We start from the raw sequence: 19,075 nt of genomic DNA, 5'->3' as shown, positions 1-19,075 counted from the left end.
ACAAAAGATGTCAGAAATGTAACTGATTACATCAATAAATAAATAAGAATAAATATAATGTTTATACTTTTATACTCCTTTAACTTCCAATCAGTTAATAAACAAAGAGAAAATATATATTTTTTTATATTTTATTTTTCAGTTCCTTCATTTTCATTTGTTGCTTGTTTTTGCTATTGTTTTTTTATTTGTTGCGTTGTTGTTGTTGTTTAGCATTTTAGCATTTTAGCCGGCTAACCAGCCAACATAAATTATTTTATTATTCTTTCTCTCTGAATATCTTTGTTCTTTCTAAAGTAGTTAACTGAATGAGGTTATGTAAATTCTGTCTCAACTGGGGCGTGATGTCTTCTCTCCAAATGTCTCACTTCCTCAGGCTGTCATGTCGCAGCAACCTAAAAGACAGCGAGGTCAGTTTGTTACTGGAGGGTGGCCAGTTTGAATCCCTCGTATCTGTTTAAGGAGGAATGTGGGAGGACGACGCTGAACTGACAGGAAAATAAAAACTGTTCTCCTGGGTGTTTAACTGAAGGAGCACTCATGATAAGATGGCTACTGTAGTTACCGGCTAAATGACTTTAAAGCAGATTTACAGGATCAATATTTTAGATTAAAACAATCTGATACAGATATATTCATAGCACAATACAAACACGTAATATAAACCTGATATTTCAATCAGGAGAGACGAATGAATGAAGATTATTGTTTATTATAACAGATTATAAAGTGATAACACGTCTTGTCAAGAAAGTCTTTGGCGCTTTAGACTCTACAGGCAGATTTTGTAATCGAGGAGCAGCTGCAAGATAAATCCCCCCGCAGAGTCCAAACACTGGTGGTGTTGGTGGCTGATGACTCTGCTGACACTGATGAGGCTGATGAAGCTGATGAATCTGTGAAGACCAGGTGGCGATGGGGAGGTGGAGGGGCGTGCATAACAGCAGCATGAACACACTAAAGCAGAGAGAGAGAAACATATTTAAAAAGACAGCAGCAAGACGTTAAGCTAACAATGGAGCTGTGTTGCTGCGCTATTGGATAGATGTGACCAGCTGATAGGGGTGTGCCCGAATACAAATATGTTATTCAGCAAAGCACAAATAATGGGGCTTTATTTATGAATATTTGTTTCATACAAATATTTGGGAAGAAAAAAAAAAACATGTCAAATACCAGTGCAGTTACATCGCTATCTCAGTGTCTCTCCTCTGTCTATCAGCAGATCTCAACAAGGGGAGTCACATCCACCTGCTACATGATGCACATTTCCTGATTTGGACATCACTCCCAGAGATAAAGCTGATCTACTGACACATGCAAAGTGCTTTCAAGGGACTCTCCATAACGTGTTGTTCCCCTTCTCCTTTCCACAAAGTTAGGTTGTAAAAAATAGGCAACAAATGAAAAGTGCAAAGCAAGAATCACCTTTGAAGTTCTTCCCTACATGTTACACGGTGTGCTGTCTCTGTGTTATGGGTGTATAAATAGGTAGAAGTCTGTCTGTAATGAGGCGATGAGTAAAGTTTTAGCTCAGTAGTCAGCGCAGTCGTCTATGATCTGGGAGACTCCAGTTCAAGATCCGGTGTGGGGACCTCCTTCGTAAGGTAGTTTATTCATGTACAAACACTTATTGTAACACTTTGATTTTCTAAAATTAAAAGCATAATGAAAACAAAAACAGGATTTTTAAGCCTCTTTCCACTTTTACTTGCATACAAATACAAATAATTTTGCTCCCTCAACAAATATAGATATAAATACAAATACTGGGCTCTCTGTACATCCCTACCAGCTGAATTCTCAATTGACGACCAGGCAATGACAGCTAGGAAATTATGAGCTTGTCAGAGATGTGAATGGCAGGATGGTTTGAGAAATAAAACGACAGAGCTAAGCAGGCAAAAGATGGTCTTCTTGACTGAACTTTCACTAAAGCTCCATTTGTGACAAAGATTTGACTCCTTATAGCTGTCGTGTGGAGTTTTCTTGTGTATGTTTACGTTCAGTGTTACTCATCAAACACTGTGTATCCTGGAGGTAAGACAACCATGTCGAGTGCATTTCCTTCCTCATAAAACATTTGCAAAGCCAATTTTAAAAAAAATTTAAATAGAGTTGCAGAGTGTTAGGCGCTGCAGGTTCCAGAGGTGTTTTTCTCCATTCTGTATTCTGTAATTCTGGCTTAAACCTAAACGAGGTCTTAACACTAAAATAAATGGGAGGAAAGTCAACACAATGAATACAAGTGCACACAAACACCCACACACACATTCACTGCATTATAACATTGAAAAAGAGCTGATAAAAAATGGACTAATTTCTTCTTATCACACACAATACAACAGGATGCCCTTCATGCTCTTCATAACTGCTCGTTGCTTCACAGAATTAAGATTTTCTCCTTTTTTGTGCTTCCTGGAGGAACTGTTGTGTAATTAAATCAATAAATGAGCATTTGATCTTTTTGATTGTGAACACAAATTCTCCTCAGGGCTCACGAATGTATTCAGATGCAGCTGCGAGAGATGCAGAGCAAGATTCAAATTTATGATTGAACATGAATCAATCCTCCCTCGTTAGGCTTAATTACAGAATCTTAATCATTTGAAGATGGATTTTACATTTATAAAGATCAGATGACGCAGTGTTTTAGGTGAATTCAGGTGAAAGTAAAGATTCCCGATTGATTACTTTTGATGTAGAAAACCCTCAGATTTTTCTGAGCGTGGACGTTCAGTTCAGGCTACAGCTGTGTTTGTTCTGCCATGACAACAAGTTCATAGATGCAAGACGCTCTGAACAGCATGTAACCCTGCTGACATGGTGGGGAGCGAAGAAAGAAAAAGACAGAGGTCAGAGGTCAACTGTGAGCAAGCAAGAGACAGAACAAAAGAGAGAAGAAAAAATAGGATTTGTGCTATACTGTAAGATTATTTAATTGTAATTATTCTATCTATCTATCTATCTATCTATCTATCTATCTATCTATCTATCTATCTTTGATGCTACTTTATACTTCCACTCCACTACATTTCAGAGGGAAATATTGTACTTTCTACTCCACTACATTTATTTGACAGCTTTAGTTAATTTTCAGATGAAGATTTGACACAATGGATAATATAACAAGCTTTTAAAATACAACACATTGTTAAAGATGAAACCAGTGGTTTCCAACCTTTTTGGCTTTTGACGTCTTACAAAAAGCAGTGTGTAGTCGGGGTCACATTTCACATGTCTATGAGTTGTTAACAGCTCCACCAAATAGTGATTTTTCCCTCTAAACTTCTCACATGCTTTCATTTCACTACTTTTACTGCAATACTTTACATCAAGCTGATAATACTTAAGTACTTAAGTAGGATTTATCATGCAGGACTTTTATTTGTAATGGAGTATTTTTATATTGCTCTACTGGTACTTTTACTGAAGTAAAGGATCTGAATGCTTCTTCCATCTACCACTTTCAAACTGTCAAAGGCTTTAAAAATCTGAAAACAAAACAAACAGAAAATAATTCAGATCTTCCAAACTAAATGACAAAGTATTTTGTTTGCTCTTTCATTCCAGAGTGATACATATCATTGTTTTTTTAGTGGACACTCCTATGGTTAAGGTTTGGTAAATTATAGACACAACAAGACTACAACCAGGCTAACGGCTCTGTGCTTCGTGCTAAATGCTAACGTTAGCATGCTAACATGCCTTTGACATGACTTTGGAACAGATTTGTGAATATGCCTGAACAGCAGCTCACTAGAAAGATTTTTAATGGGGACATTTTACACAAAGACCCCTGTATGATTGAGTCTTTTTTTTATTTTCCAAAACAGATTTCACTGTAATATTCATGATGTACAAAGAAAGATTCTCTGTTGATGTTTGGTACAAATCTAAATCAAGGACAGTTGACAGTCTGATGAAAAACAACTACAGTGTGGAGCCAAAATGTGAAGCAGAATTCAACCAGAAGTCAAAGATCCGTGTGCACAGTTACGTTCGGGTACATTTACTATAGAAACAGGCAGGTTTACTGCTCTCTCTGAGGAGAAAAGACTCTGTTTGCTGTGTGATTTAGCTGAGACTGAAGACGAAGTCCATTTTACATTTTATCGCTCATTATATAATGAATTAAGGGCTTCACTCTTTCGTAAAATGTCCTCAATTACTGACGATTTTTTTTCTGGATGAACGGTTATAAAAAACCTGAGCTGTGTTTCATGAAGGGAACCTTTTGTGTGGCTGATTTTATTTGTAGACTCTGGTACAGAAGACAGGGTTCTTTGTTCTTTGTTTGTAGTGTAAGAAGGTTCATTCTTGTCTATGTTTGACAAGCGTTTCACTGCTGCAGCTGTAACTTTTGGTGTCTTGTAAATCCATTTGGGCTGGGCACTCGTACAAACTAATTAACTAACTAAATCGATTGTTTTTTCTAAGTATCAGAAGATAATTATACTGTTCCCACATCCAAAAGTGAGCTCTTTAAATGTCTTGTTTTGTCCGACCAACACTCCCAAACCCCAAAAATATTCAGATTACCATCAAAGAAAAACAACAAATCCTGTTTTGTTGTTTTTCTTCGTGAGGACAGCCTCCTAAAAGTACATGATTTGGCTGACGATCATGTGGTCTGCTTCAGTACTTTATCCTAAAATATGCTTAGTACAATAACACAGAAGCTCAATTCAAGTGAATTTAATAACAGGGTTTGTGTCTCCTCACAGGAAGAGAACCCAAACCGATCTCAAATCAAGTTTTCCGCCTGCCTGGCTACTTGTATCGGCCACATAGGTCAAACAGATTAGAAATCATTGTATTTTAACCCCCTCGGCCCTGCAGTTTGAGCAGCTTACGCTAATCGATGCAAGCTTTTCTCACCCAGTAAAGAGGCTCTGTGACTATTACATAACACCCCTCCTCCTCTGTTTCTGCACCGCTGCACAGCTGACAGCGCCAGGGACCCTGCTGCATACTGCATGACATAACCCTCCACACATCTAACTGTCCTCCCTTCATCTCTGTATGTTTTCCTCTCTCTCTTTTACCCCCCCTCGGGCGCTCTCTGCAGCGCTCATCTGCCTCCCTCTCTGTTCAAAGCAATTCTTCCGTGTGACTATTTTTACACCAAAAAAAAAAGCAGACATACGCTCTACAGTTTATTAATATGAATTTAATATCCATCCTTGGGCACCTTCATGCACTTATCATGCTTCTTGTGACTCACCCTTTTATTGGTACTGGTCCTTTCTGAATGTTATGTTCCTCATGACATAACCGTCACCACACAGTCAACACATTGTCCTCCTTTTATCTCTTTTCCTCTTCCTGATGCTCTCTAGCCTCTCTGTTTGACTCTCTCTCACTTCCAGTGCTGTGATAAGTTGACATATCAGCTTTACACAGCCAGGAAATATAAATAAAGCATTGTAGTGTTTGAGGTTGATATTGAAACTGACGTGTCTTGGTTTAATGCTACGTAAGCTAGTTCCTTGCTTTTTAAGAATAAAGACAATGTCAAAAAAAAGTTATTATTTTTTTGACATTGTCTTTATTCTCTATATGTTTTTATATGTTATTACTGTTGTTTGGTTTATTTTCTGCAACACATCAAATAACTTACAGGGTTTTATCTGGGAAAGACCTTTAGTGCGGTGGCCCTGAGGTGCAAAACACATTTAACAAAAATGGTAAATGTCTGCTTATGTAGTGCTTTTATTCAAAGCCTTTCACAATGTTTCTGCTGCTCACTCACCTATTCACACACACTGATGGCGGCAAGCTACCTACCATGCAGGGTGCTTGTGCAACCATCAGGAGCAATTTGGGGTTCAGTATCTTGCCAGAGGGCGCTTCGATATGCAGTTTGGAGGAGTCGGGGATCGAACCACCAACCCTCTGATTAGTAGACGACCTGCTCTTCCTCCTGAGCCACAACCACCTCACAATAATATTTAGGATAACACAAAAACACTTTTGTGAAATGTTGTTGTGTTTTGCACTTCAGGGCCACCGTACTTTAGGCCTTAAAGCTAACAAAATTGGCAAAGCTACAGCTAAAGCTAATTGGTGGCCATGTTAGCTTCCTTTAGATTGATATTACTGTGTAATATCTGAAATTTCTCAACAGCTATTGGATGGATTCCCATGAATTCTTTTGCAGACTTTCATGATTGAAACTGAGCTCACAGATAAGTCAATAAATTGATTAGTTGACCAACAGGAACAATTGTACCCGGAACTTTTCAAGCTACTTTATGTTTATTATTGAGGTCATAGTGGGTGTTGGTGGACTGGAGTGCATTTTATTGAAAAGTGTTCCTAATATTCTATAAAGTAGAATTATCACCTTTCTGAAAATGTCTTTGTAAAAGTAGAAGTTATGGCAGAGCTGTTGTATTGGATCGTATCAGATTGCACAAGTGTTCCTAATAAAGTGCTCTGTGAGTGTATTTTGTATTAATAATCTGAATTGTCACAGTGACTCATAATTAAAGCTGTTAAATAAATATAGTGGAGTGAGAAGTATAACATTTGTCTCCAAAATGCAGCAGAGTAGCAGGAAATGGAGCGACTCAAATAAAAATACCAACAGTGCTTGATTCTTGGTTGCCACCACAAAAGCATTTAGTCCGACTGCGTTTCTGTGTTTTATGGAGATTTTTATGTCATGTGTCACCCTCAAAAAATGAAAACAACACTGAATTCTCTCTGAGAGTCTCATTAAAAGCTTTGTGGCCTGCATGTCCTCGCAGCCTCGATGTTGTTGGCGTCACTGTGGTCCATGCTGTCGATAAAGTGAAATGTCCTGAGTGTTTATCACCTCTGTGTTGCAGCTTATGCAATCAGCACAGCCTCGCAGAGCTTTAACATGCCACTGTCTGCTGTTATCAATAACACTGTGTGTGTGTGTGTGTGTGTGTGTGTGTGTGGACCAGGTATTCCTCATGTTGTGGGGAGTCGCCTTCCTTATGGGGACAAAAAGCAATTCTGCTTAACGTAAATCATTACTTTTAGGGTGAAGACTTGGTTTGAAATGAAGGTTAGTTTAGGGTTATATTAAGGTTAGGGTTAGGGATAGGCATGTAGTGGTTATGGTTGAGGTTAGAATAAGTCTCCAGGAAATGAATGTAAGTCAATGTAATGTCCTCTGAAGTGATGGAAACATGACTCTATGTGTGTATGTGTGTGTGTGTGACTAGAGCCTCGCCCATAGCAGCTCTATCCACGCACCCACTCACCCACACACACACCCACACACACACACCCCTGCTGCCTCTCAGGCTGCCTGCAGAGCTGAGGATGCGGCGCCCTCTGGTGGATATAAGTGAAACAGGGACGTCCCATGTAACGCTGATAAGACACTGCTGATGCATTTTCCTTCCTTTTTCCCCTGTAGCTGTTCAGGGAGGTCAAAGGTCAGTGAAAAAACAAGCTGTCCGGCTGCCCAGTATGACCACAGTCTGACCTGCTGGTCACTGAGCAGCTCCACTGGAGCAGCTGGGGTTAAAGGCTTTGCTCAGAGGCACCTCAGTGGTGCTCGCTTTCCCCACCAAGATTTAATCTGCCAATCTGGGGATTGAACTGACGACCTTCCAGTCACATGCTCGCTTCTCTAACCCGTAGGCCATCATAGTCTTTAACACCTTAAAAATGACGTTTGCTCCACCATCTGATCCTCTGGCGAACAAAATAAGCTTCTTTATTATCTCCTCAGTTGCAGCTTTGATGCAGGAAAACAAACAACATCCTCAGACAACAAACAAGCTGCTCTGCCCAAAATACATTTCAAGGCAGCAGCTGGAATGGATTTAATAATACTGTCGGTTGAATGCTTTTATTATTACTCATAATAATACACTTAATGATATATCAAGAGTGTATTTTGACAGCATGTATAAAGGCTAACTGTAGGATTAATCTTAACTCGGTGTAATGTTTGTAGAGTGCAGCTTGCTTGCAGTAATTTAAGATGAAAAATACATTCTGTCATAAAATCTTTACAGTAAACAACCACCATTTTTTCACGCTCGTATTGATCACACTTGTAAATGTCTCAAAGAAACTACAAAACTAGCATAGCCATGTTAACAGACCCGTGTCCTCGTGCATGCATGGGGGCCTCTTCTAAACAAACTAAAAGTAACCACACTCTTCAGGGACGAAGGAAACATGTCACCCGGTGCAGCGGTTTTTAATAGTTTCTGGAAAACAACAGAGAGGCTTTGGATACACACACAATACTTGTTAGTAGATTGATTAATTATTGGTTTGACTCTGCACATGAGATTTGTTGACGGTAAGAAAATTACAGCTTTATCCTTTAATTTCAAGATTTTATGACAGAATGTTGATAGAAAAGCAGCAGAAATAAAAGACATCTAGTGTTTTGCTTCAAGCAGACAATAAAGTTGTTCTTTATACAACACCGGTCGCTGGAGTTTTGACTTCTGCAGACTCGTTTCCTCCTCCATGCGCCGTTGAAGTGGGTGAAGTTGTGCCAGAAATGTGCCAGAAATTCCTACTCTGCATGAAAGACACCTCTTGGCAGAAGGTCACATTATCTTGGGAGCGTAGGTGTCGTCTTCCTTCTCACAATGTCAAATAAACTTTACTAAAAGACTGTTTCTATCTCTCCGCCACACAAATATCTAGATACCAATATGGCCGAGGTTTGACAACACAACAACACGGTGTGAAATTTCATCATTATGTGCATAACACACAGTTGTATTAATCCCTAGTCCCCAATGACCCAAACAGTATTCTGTAAATAAACAGTATTATTATAATTTGTATGACTGACAGCTGTTTCACATTAAATGAGGATAAAACATAGGTTAAAGCAACTGAATTACATTTGGTCTTAAAACTTAAAACAACAGTCTGGGCGTCAACATAGATCATGATGTAAGTATTAGGAAAGAAACAGTGATTGTACAACTGAAGACTTCATTTTTCCACCCATGAAACGCAGCTAAAGCTCAGATTGAATCCTGCACGATGAGTCACGTCCTCGTCTTGTCTCGTCTTGACTGTTGCAAAGTTCTTTTAATCTGAGTCAGGTGGAACAGGTTTACTGTAGAGCTGCAACGAGTTAGTTAGTTAGTTAGTTAGTTAGTTGCCAACTATCTTGATAATCGATTGATCGTTTTGAGTCATTTTTTTAAGAAAAAAGTCTAAATTCTCTGGTTCCAGCTTCTTAAATGTGAACATATTCTGGTTTCTTTAGTCTTTTATGATAAAGACATTTGAGGACGTCACTTTGGAAAACACTGATGGACTTTTTTCCCCCCCCCCATTATCTGACATTTCATGGACCAAACAACTAATTAGTTAATGAAGAGAATAATTGAGGAGAGCTATACAGAGTTTAAAATGAAGAGAAAGGAATGTGCAAATGTTCACAGTATAAACATGCTGGACTTCCCAAGAAATCGATAAACAAACCAAAACAAGCCAAAGAGAAAACATCACAGCCTCTTCACACTGACTCACTGTCTCTTCAAGAATCGATTTTTATTACTAGATTACGAATCCCTGAATGTTTTAGCAGTTTTATACCCTGATTGTCTTTCTCTCTATACACCGAGCTGCCATGTTAGTCAGTGACCACTACAGTAGAGCTGCACCAATGAGTCCAATGACAGATTGATGACCATTTTGATAATCAATTAATTGTTTTGAGCAATTAAAAAAATAAAAGTTGCATGGCTCCAGGTTCTCAAATGTAAATATTTCTGTTTTTTTTAATCCTCTATGATAATAAACAGAATATTTTTGGGACTAAACAAGACATTTGAGGGCGTCACTTTGAGGTTTGTGGAACAGTAATCAACATTTTCTTTTACCATTTTCTGACATTTTATACACCAAACAACCATTCGATTAAATAGTTATAATAAAGTTAGTTCAAATTAAGACAAGAAAATAACTGACAGATTAATTGGTAATGAAAATAATCGTCAGTTGCAGCATCACACTACAACGCTAAATGTACCAACAGATAAAACAAAGATTATTACGGATCATATTATTCTATATTATTATCATATTCCTTTAAGAAACATCTGAAGATATACTTAAAAGCAATACTGCTTTTAAGTAAAGCACTTAATTGTTTTATTGTCTTTCATAGTTTATTGAATCTGGCTGAAATATTTTTATTAGATTTTTCCTTTTTCCTGGTTTTATTGTATTGTTTCTTGGCAATGTGTCTCTTTTAAATGCTTTTTGTAAAATACTCTGACCTGCATCTCAAGTTTATTATTATTGTTCCGTTAATGTGATCAGTGATGTAGTGATAAATATGAATAAAGACAAACAACTAACTCTACTTACATACAAATATTCACATATTTTCATTGTTGGATGGATTTTTGCCTTTATAAATGTACAAGTCTTTGCATTAGTTTCAGTGATTTAATCCCTTCTTTAAGTGTTATGAAGCGCACTAAATATGCATCCCTGCAGCAATCAGTTTGGCTCTGCATCAAAGAAAAGAAACCAATGTGGCATCTGGCACAAATTCTCAACAGGGAAAAAACTCGGCAGTCTAGGAATTTGTTCAGTCTTTTCCGTTTCAGTGATTCTCAGCCACCGTGAATGAAAAACAACAACTAAATCCACAAAATGTAAATGCACCTGACCTCAGGGTACCTCAGTCTGCTGCTGCTGCTGGTGATGATGATGATAATGGTGATGGTGATGGAGGGCGGACGTGAGCTCCAGCTGAGAGTGACTCACAGTGTGAAAGGTCACCTGATCCCACACATGGAGTCTCTCTGTGGGGGCGGCCGGGCGGTCAGAGACTGGAAAACGTGACCGTGGTCTTGTCTCGGTCCGGTTTTCTCCCTGGTGTCATCATCACTGGAAAAACCCTAAATTGTGTCCAATCATCAGCATGGGGACGTATATACATGTTTGAGAAAACTGGACGCTTTAAGGCGTGTCATGAACTTACGACCTTTATTGACGTCTGTTAGCAACTTGGAGGAATTGCAACCAAATCTTAGGCTTTGTGGTCAGATATGAGACTGTACAGAAGCAATTTCCTTTATATATGAGTCTCATATTAACCTCAGATCAACTTTTAAATACATTTTTGCACAGAAGGAGAACTGTGGATTTTGTCCCCCATCACTTTACATTGTAAGAACATTATGAAGGGATCCTCTAATGGTCAGTATGAACAGGAGGAATCATTACAGCAAGAAAAGCATGCGTCAGTGGTCACATGGACACCTGACTGTTGTTTCAAAGGTGCAGTGTGTAGAATTTAGTGGCATCTAGCAGAACAAACTTGGCAGAAATTGAATATAAGTAAGTTTTAATTAGTGTATAATCACCTGAAAATAAGAATCATTGTGTTTTTGTTACCTTAGAATCAGCCCTTTATATCTACAGAGGGAACAGGTCCTCTTCCATGGAGGCCACCATGTTTCTACAGTAGCCCAGAATGGACAAACCAAACACTGGCTCTAGAGAGGGCTTTTTGTGTTTTTCTCAAGTTTCACGACCACCGTAGGTTCTCCTACATGCTTGCAGGATGAGGGTGAGGGGGATCTGCAACCTCACCGCTAGATACCACTAAATCCTACACACTGGTCCTTTAAATCTGCATTATAACTGATTAATTTGGCCATTTGGGGTCAACAAAACATGCTGCAAACTTATTCTAACTTCTCTGTCCCTGAAGCAGCCATGTGTCCTGTCAAAACGCCCTTGAGCGAGAGACACTGATCCCCCTCGCTCGCTCTGGATGAGAACGTCAGCTAAAATTTTAATGCACATCCGCAGCAGGGAGTGAGTTTGTGGCGCATGAAATGTCTTTTATCCAACCTCCCTTGGTGATACTGTATGTTTTCCTAAAATAACCCTGAGTAGGCATTTCTAAAGTTTGTACGGCTTGTGATCGCCTTTAAAGCTTCTTGTCAGGTCGTCACAGAGAGCTGCCAGACTCAGGAATAAAAAACACATTAACATAACACTGATCAAGACACACCGTCTTTATTTTGCAGTGGGAATACAAATTCAAAACACAACCATCCAAGGAGCATTCACACAACTTTTTTTTTTTTTTTTTTTTTCAGTCTCAGTGTGCTTTTTTGTACAAGCGCGTCTCGGAGGAGAAAACAGCAAAAGCCTGTCACCATCAATGCAGTTAAAGACGACTTAAGAAAAACATACTTGATTTTGGAAAGAAAAAGAAATGCAACACCCTTTTCCATTCCCAGAACACATTCCTGTCATTTGCAGAAAAAAAGGCCAAGGATTAATAACAAAGAGTGACTTCATAACATAAAAAAAGTGCGCTAAACTTTTTGCTAAAGCTCAATAAGGAAGATCTTTTCTTAATCGTTCTTTCATATTTCATCATTTCTGAGCGATCGGTCACGCTTTGTGTGATCGGTTGCACCAGCTGTGTGTAAGTTCAAAAGTAGCTTAGAGTCGCTAAACCTTAGTAAAAACAGGCTTCATTATTACAAGTTAACATAAACTTAAGACACAACATTTAGTGTTGAGTTGTTCCTTATTAACTGTTGAACTGGTGAAAGGTTACAATGGAAGGGCCAAAGAAAAATGTTCTTCAGTGTGTAAGTTGTAGCTGCTGGAGGTAGAGCTAGTTTCAACTACTTTATATCAATTAGCTAGTTTAGTCCAGTGGTTCCCAACCTAGGGGTCGGGCCCCTCCAAAGGGTCAGCAGTTAAATCTGAGGGGTCGTGAGATGATTAATGGGAGAGGAAAGAAGAAAAAACAAAGTTCTGATACACAAATCTGTTTTCAGTTTTTGGACTTTATCTCTTATCTTTTGCTGAAATATTGGATCATTTGAACATTTATTGAAATGAAAGCATGTGTTTAGAGGAAGTTTAGAGGGAAAAATCACTATTTGGTGGAGCTGTTAACAACTCATAGACATGTGAAATGTGACCCCGACTACACACTGCTTTTTGTAAGACGTCAAAAGCCAAAAAGGTTGGAAACCACTGGTTTCATCTTTAACAATGTGTTGTATTTTAAAAGCTTGTTATATTATCCATTGTGTCAAATCTTCATCTGAAAAGTAACTAAAGCTGTCAAATAAATGTAGTGGAGTAGAAAGTACAATATTTCCCTCTGAAATGTAGTGGAGTGGAAGTATAAAGTAACAACAGATGGAAATACTTAAGTGCAGTACTTTAGTAAATGTACTTGCTTACATTCCATCACTGTTAGTGTTGACTTAACACTTGAACTTATGTTCAGCTGATGCAACTGGCTGCTGATCTTGAACACCAACATCAAAAGCGTTTCACTGACCTCTTCTGGTTAAATGTTTGTTGCACCTCAAAAACAAAGTTACTCTTTAAATATAGAGTTTGTGAGTCAGTTTTTGACATTAGTACAACCCTCCAACGCCCGCTTTCACCGCATTAATCATCATATTATCATCACTGAAACCTTTCTTTTGCCGTCTCACTTCTTATTTCCACCAGATCTCTCCTTATTGAAATAAACTTTGGTACAATGAAATACAAAGACAAAACATTCCTCGATGACTACATTCAACCTCTATGGCAGGAAAATCTTTAAACTTTTCATCCTCTCCGAATCTGCAAGTCACTCAACCTATTTTGTGTTGCATCGTACAGGAAATGCATCGCCCCGTAAAGGGCTGATAAAAGTCAGACAGCCGCCTTCAAATACCCACTGGGTCTGAATCTTTTAAACTCTTGACTAATGGACTGAAGTGCCACCAAGTTCAGATCCTCTAGACGACCCTGAGCTGCTTTTAGCGGCCCGGCAGTGTGTAGAGAGGACTGGGAATACATGCGGGAGGAGCTGAATATCAAACGTTATTTTAGTATTCACTTTGAATACTGGTTCAAAGAGATCAAATCCAAACCACCTATCAGTTTAGTTTCTAATCAATATTTGATGTCCTTTTTTTTTTTTTTTTTTTTCGGAAGAAGTGAAATGTTTCACAGCCAACATGCCCACGTCTATTTCATTCAACAACTGGTTTTTAAAAACAGGTCCAAAATTGTTCAAGAGCACATGGAAATTTACAGAATTAGCTCAGTTTTGAAAAGAACAAGTCTGGTGATATTCTGTTTTTCTTATTGTCAATAAATCCCATGAAAAAAACAAAACCAATAATGGATTGATCTACTAACAAGTATTGTCTGATATAGAAGAATCCGGGTTGGAAGTAGCCGAGGCGCCATTACTGGGTGGCGCCTCCCTTGTAAAGTTGCATATAATGCTGAAAGTACTTTTAAAATGATCTGTTTGGATGTTTTTGCCAATAAAAGTCCCATAAATCCAGTAAAGGAGTTATATGTTGGAAATATAGTCATCACATACCATTAAAATACAAGTTAAATCTACTAAACTTCATTTTTTAGCAGAATTGAACCACTAGTCCAGTTTCTACAGACGTCTCTCTACTGTGATGCCGATGTTATCAGACTTTGGAAAAATGGGACAAACCTCTGCTCCATGAAATCAATTTTACTTTAATAAATCTCCATTAAATCCTCATTTTTCCAATCACATTCGTACTGACCGGATACCGCTAAAGACCGAGCGAGCTGCCTACACGGGGCTGATGATGAGCTGCCGCCCCGCAGTTCTCTTGTTAGCTTGGTACTATAACGTTAGTACGTTTCGTAGCCCAAATTCCACTTAAACAATCACGTGTTTCAGAGTTCTTAGTAGCTTAAATTGTGCTTTTACATTGATTAAAATTAAAGTAATCATGGAATTTGATGGATTAAATCATAGGTTTAAAGGTCGGACAGATGCGCTACGTTCTTGTGATTTTGTGTGAAAACCTGCGTCATGAATAATTTGGGACTCGTGTTTAGAGACTAAATAACTTCCACATTCACACAGTCATCTGTCAGAGAGGGCGACTGCTGTTCACGATTGACCCAAACATCTCTGTGTCCACTGTTAGTGTGAATGTGTTCAGTTCCACTGCAGTCAACACATAAATCAGCCATCGGATTCATCTTTATCTTATTCCTCTGCACCATTAACCTCCATTTTTGACCAAAAATGATCAAAAACACGTTAGTGAGTCACACCGTTGCACTGGATCCTTCATTACCATGAACACACACACTGTAGTTTAATTTGACTCAATCCCACAGCTGCCAGATACTCACTAGAGCACCAAATGTGGATTAATCCGCTCTTGAAAATAGTCCCCAACAAATGCAGCGTTTCCTCCTGTTTGAGAAACGTTTGCTTAAAACTACAGTTCCCAGCTGTTTTAGGAAGTTTTTACAGAGCTACAGATGGGTTAGAGAAGTCACTAACTTATTGTTGGTTTTGTTTCTTTTCATGGGATTTGTTTTACAGTAACAAAAAATATAGATTATCACCAGCTTTGTCCTTTAAAATGTTTCCCTCTTGACTTTTTTCTACACCTGGCTTCTGTACAAATCTGACAAAATCATCTCACTCATGCAAGAACACGTTAGTTAAAAATACATGTGCCCCTGTGGCGGCCTTTCTTTCAAACCTATAAAACGCGCTTTCCTTTCTAGTTTAAACACATAAAAATATCCGGGGCGTAAAGCCACAAAAATCCAACAAAGTGGATTTTACAATACTGTTATCTGATCCAGTCCCCATTATTTCTGAAGTGAAACTGGTTTGTAAGATCTAAATCTCCTGGGGACCAGCGTCCGCATACAAACAGCACAGTATTACAGGTGCAGTGGTGGTATTTGGGACCAGAACACCAACAGGGATCATTTTTGAAGGTCTGGCGTAGATTCGAACAAAAACCTTCGGTAAAACATTTAGAAAATGTTGCTTCACCTCACCTCCTCATCCTCATCCTCCTTATTATGTTTGCACTGATGAGCCAGTTTGCTTTCTTGCCAGAACGCCCACACACGGAGGCGCCACTAATACTGAATTTTAAATAAAAAGAAGCATCGACACACTCTGACGCCAGAGCGAAGACAAAAACAAAAAGAAAATAACATTTCTTTATACAGTGTAAAACGTTTGATAAATTGTTTAAAAGAATGTAAATGTATAGAAATGCAGCCAACTGTACATCTTTATATATTACTGCATACAAAAAAGAGCATGTGAACTTAAGGTGTGTTCGGGTTGGTTTGGTCTGAGAGATCATAAGGTTCACTGTGAGAAAAAACATCTGTTGCAACGACAGCCAGCCGGGCAGACTGACGATGTTTAATGAACACTTTAATCTAATTTATCTCCCGTATGAGTCAGCGTCATACCCAGGAGGATGAGCTGCAGGCTTTGTGCCAGAAAATGCTTCCAATAGCAGTTTAATGAAGATAAAAAGGGGCTGTGGGAGCTCATTGAAATATGTTTTTGTGTTTTCAAAAAAGTAGAGATACACAGGACTCAACTTGCTGGGCAGCTGCGATGAGGGATAAAGATTCGCTTTGTGTTGTTGCTTTAATCACATTTCAGTGTCTTGTTGCTGGGAAACTATCAAGACATTTGACCCTTTAGTGTGCGTTCACACTGCGAGCAACCAGCATCAACGAGCCAGTGGAAAACCGTTCCCACAGAGACACTCGGCTGATGTATGGACGCTTCATCTCATCAGCCAAGAAACTTCGGCCAAGACTGATTTCCTTACAGAAGTATTTTTATTTCATGAGCGATGGTTCAGTTGGCAAGTGTAAACCAAATGAGAAACTGATAACAGCCAAACGAACCTTTCATTTCATGGCTAAACAGTCTCACCTCATGGTCCATTTGACAGCTGTTCTAGTGCTTTCTATCATCTCACATGATCCTCATCAGGTTTGCACAGTTGTCATGGAAATGTAGATGATCAAATTTCCATGTTTTTTTCTGAGCACTTTAAGGATTTCTCGTCCATGTTTGCTTAAAAGTAAAGTTTCAAATCTCGCTCTTGAAATTGTCTTCTATTCTTAAACTTGCATTAACTGTTTTTGGCCACTTGGGGGCAGCAAAACAAGCTGTAAACACGACATTCACCTACACTAACGAGCACTTTATTAGAAACACCTGCGCAATCTGCTGAAATCCAATACAACAGCTCTGCTATAAATTACACTTTTACATAAAGCGTTCCTGAAATTTTGCCCTCCACATGTATGTTAATGGAGTGGACAAAATATTAGAAACACTTTTCAATATAACGCACTCCAGTGCACCATCACCACCCACTACGACCTCAATAATAAACATAAAGTAGAATCATCACCTTTCTGACGTCAACAAAAACTGAAAATGTAGAAGTTGAATTTATGGCAGAGCTGTTGTATTGGATTACATTAGATTGCATAGGTGTTCCTAATAAAGTGCTCGGTGTATAATCATCTTATAAATTTGATATGATACTTGTTTGCAAACAGTTGTTTATTTACATGTCCAACATGGAGTAAGATTCATTTGGACTTGATGAATGAATCCAATATTCACTCTCCTTTTAGCTCCATTTTGGTTTCCACCAGCTAGTTGCTTTATCTGCCAGTTGGTGCTGTGCAGGTAGTGACAGTAGATTTATATATTATTAGAGCTTTTTGCTGAAAACTGCTCCCTGTTGCTGCAAATGGCTCTGATAAGAGCAGTGAGGCTGAACCAAAACAGTAAATTTGTGGGCCGTAAAACCAAAACAATGAGCTGAAAGACGTTAAAACGCTCCGTAGAGCCGAGGAGAACTGTAGAGTTGCGCGCTATTTATCTGTGATGCTTAATTTGATCTATTGTTAATGAAAAATATTGATTAAAGCAGCTTTAAATTCCTCATAGTGCTCAGAAAAATAGAAATTTAAACAACATTAACACATACATGTTGTTATTTTGTCTGATTTTTGTTTGTCTTTTGTGTTTCTTTTAATGCGTAACATCAACCTGCAGATGACACATTTACATCATATTGAAGTTAATTAATATAATAAATGAATAAATAAATACACATTGTCTTGACAACTGGGCAAACTCCATCTGCCAATAAAGATCATGAGATATGGCCGAAAGCTCCAGAAAAGCTAATAAAAACGAAGTGTTATTGTTTGGTTTGCTGCTGCTTCCACTTTTATTTAAAAAGGCTGCAGGAATTCATGTCTCCAAAGCGGCTGTTGAAGAAGAGCCAGTAATTACTCTGTTTTGTCGGTGGATTTTCGGTTACTGATGTCTAATTGACTTCAGAGCAAAGGAACAGCTTCCTCAGCGAGGCTGTTTGCAGTGTGAAAGCACAAAGCGAATAATATTGTTGTTGCCTGCTGACAACCGCTCCGGTTGTCAGTCTGTGTTACCACAAATTATTGACCACGATACCACCACCTTTAGATGATTATCAGAGAATAAATTTGAAATGATTTTGAAAGAGCCTCAATTTCTGTTAAGTAGTGCAACTTTCTCGTGGCTGATAATGGCCAAGGTGCTCTCTGTAAACACATTCAGTGTTCCTCATTCTTGTGCATTGATACGTATCAAAACGGGCAGCTGCTTGCTCTTTATCTTCCGGCGCTGCACTACAAGGCTGCTTTTACAAAAAACTAGTCAAAGGGAAGGGTGAAAATAAAGGCACAGAGATTTGGACTTCTCTACTAGTCCTTTCCCCTCCCTCCCTCCCTCCCACCGTCTCGAGCAGCAGCTCTGACAAGTTTCTAGAAGGCTCCGTCGACTGCGATCACCGTCAGTACTCTCTACCGCACAGGACCCGACTGTCGGCCCTGCGAGCTTCAGCCTTGATGTGTCAATCCAGTGGATATCGCCGCCGCCGCAGCCTCCTCTCCTCTTCCTCTACCTCCTCCCCAGGGGACCACTAACAGTCGCACTCCTCCATCAGTAGAAAGCAGTGGGGGTAGAAACAAAAAAACCTAAAGCAGCAGCAACAGCGAAAACTTCACCTCCTCTCCTCCATCTCTGAATTCAAACCTGATCCATTTATAGCCTAGCGCGACTATACACAGTCACAACGAACATTAACATATTACAGACTAACAGCTACACAAGCAGCAGAGGGAGAAAGGTACTTTTATCTTTTCAAACATCCTGCTCTCTGGGCTGAGCATCCCGCCTCAGCAGACAACATCTGCACACAGATTTTAACTTTAC

At 38.9% G+C, this 19,075-nt stretch overlaps 1 long non-coding RNA gene across 1 annotated transcript; it reads right to left on the bottom strand.

Annotated features, from left to right (window-relative positions):
* Positions 1-735: 735 nt before the first annotated feature.
* LOC121881371 lies at positions 736-11,420 on the bottom strand. The gene is made up of 3 exons (XR_006091767.1): positions 11,380-11,420; positions 10,650-10,880; positions 736-957 (listed from the first exon to the last, which is right to left on the bottom strand). It is a non-coding gene; the product is annotated as an uncharacterized LOC121881371 (long non-coding RNA).
* Between the last annotated feature and the right edge of the window lie 7,655 nt (positions 11,421-19,075).

The sequence above is a fragment of the Thunnus maccoyii genome, chromosome 16, assembly GCF_910596095.1.
Source record: "Thunnus maccoyii chromosome 16, fThuMac1.1, whole genome shotgun sequence".
Lineage (NCBI taxonomy): Eukaryota > Metazoa > Chordata > Actinopteri > Scombriformes > Scombridae > Thunnus > Thunnus maccoyii.
This window is presented reverse-complemented; position numbering and strand designations above follow the sequence as displayed.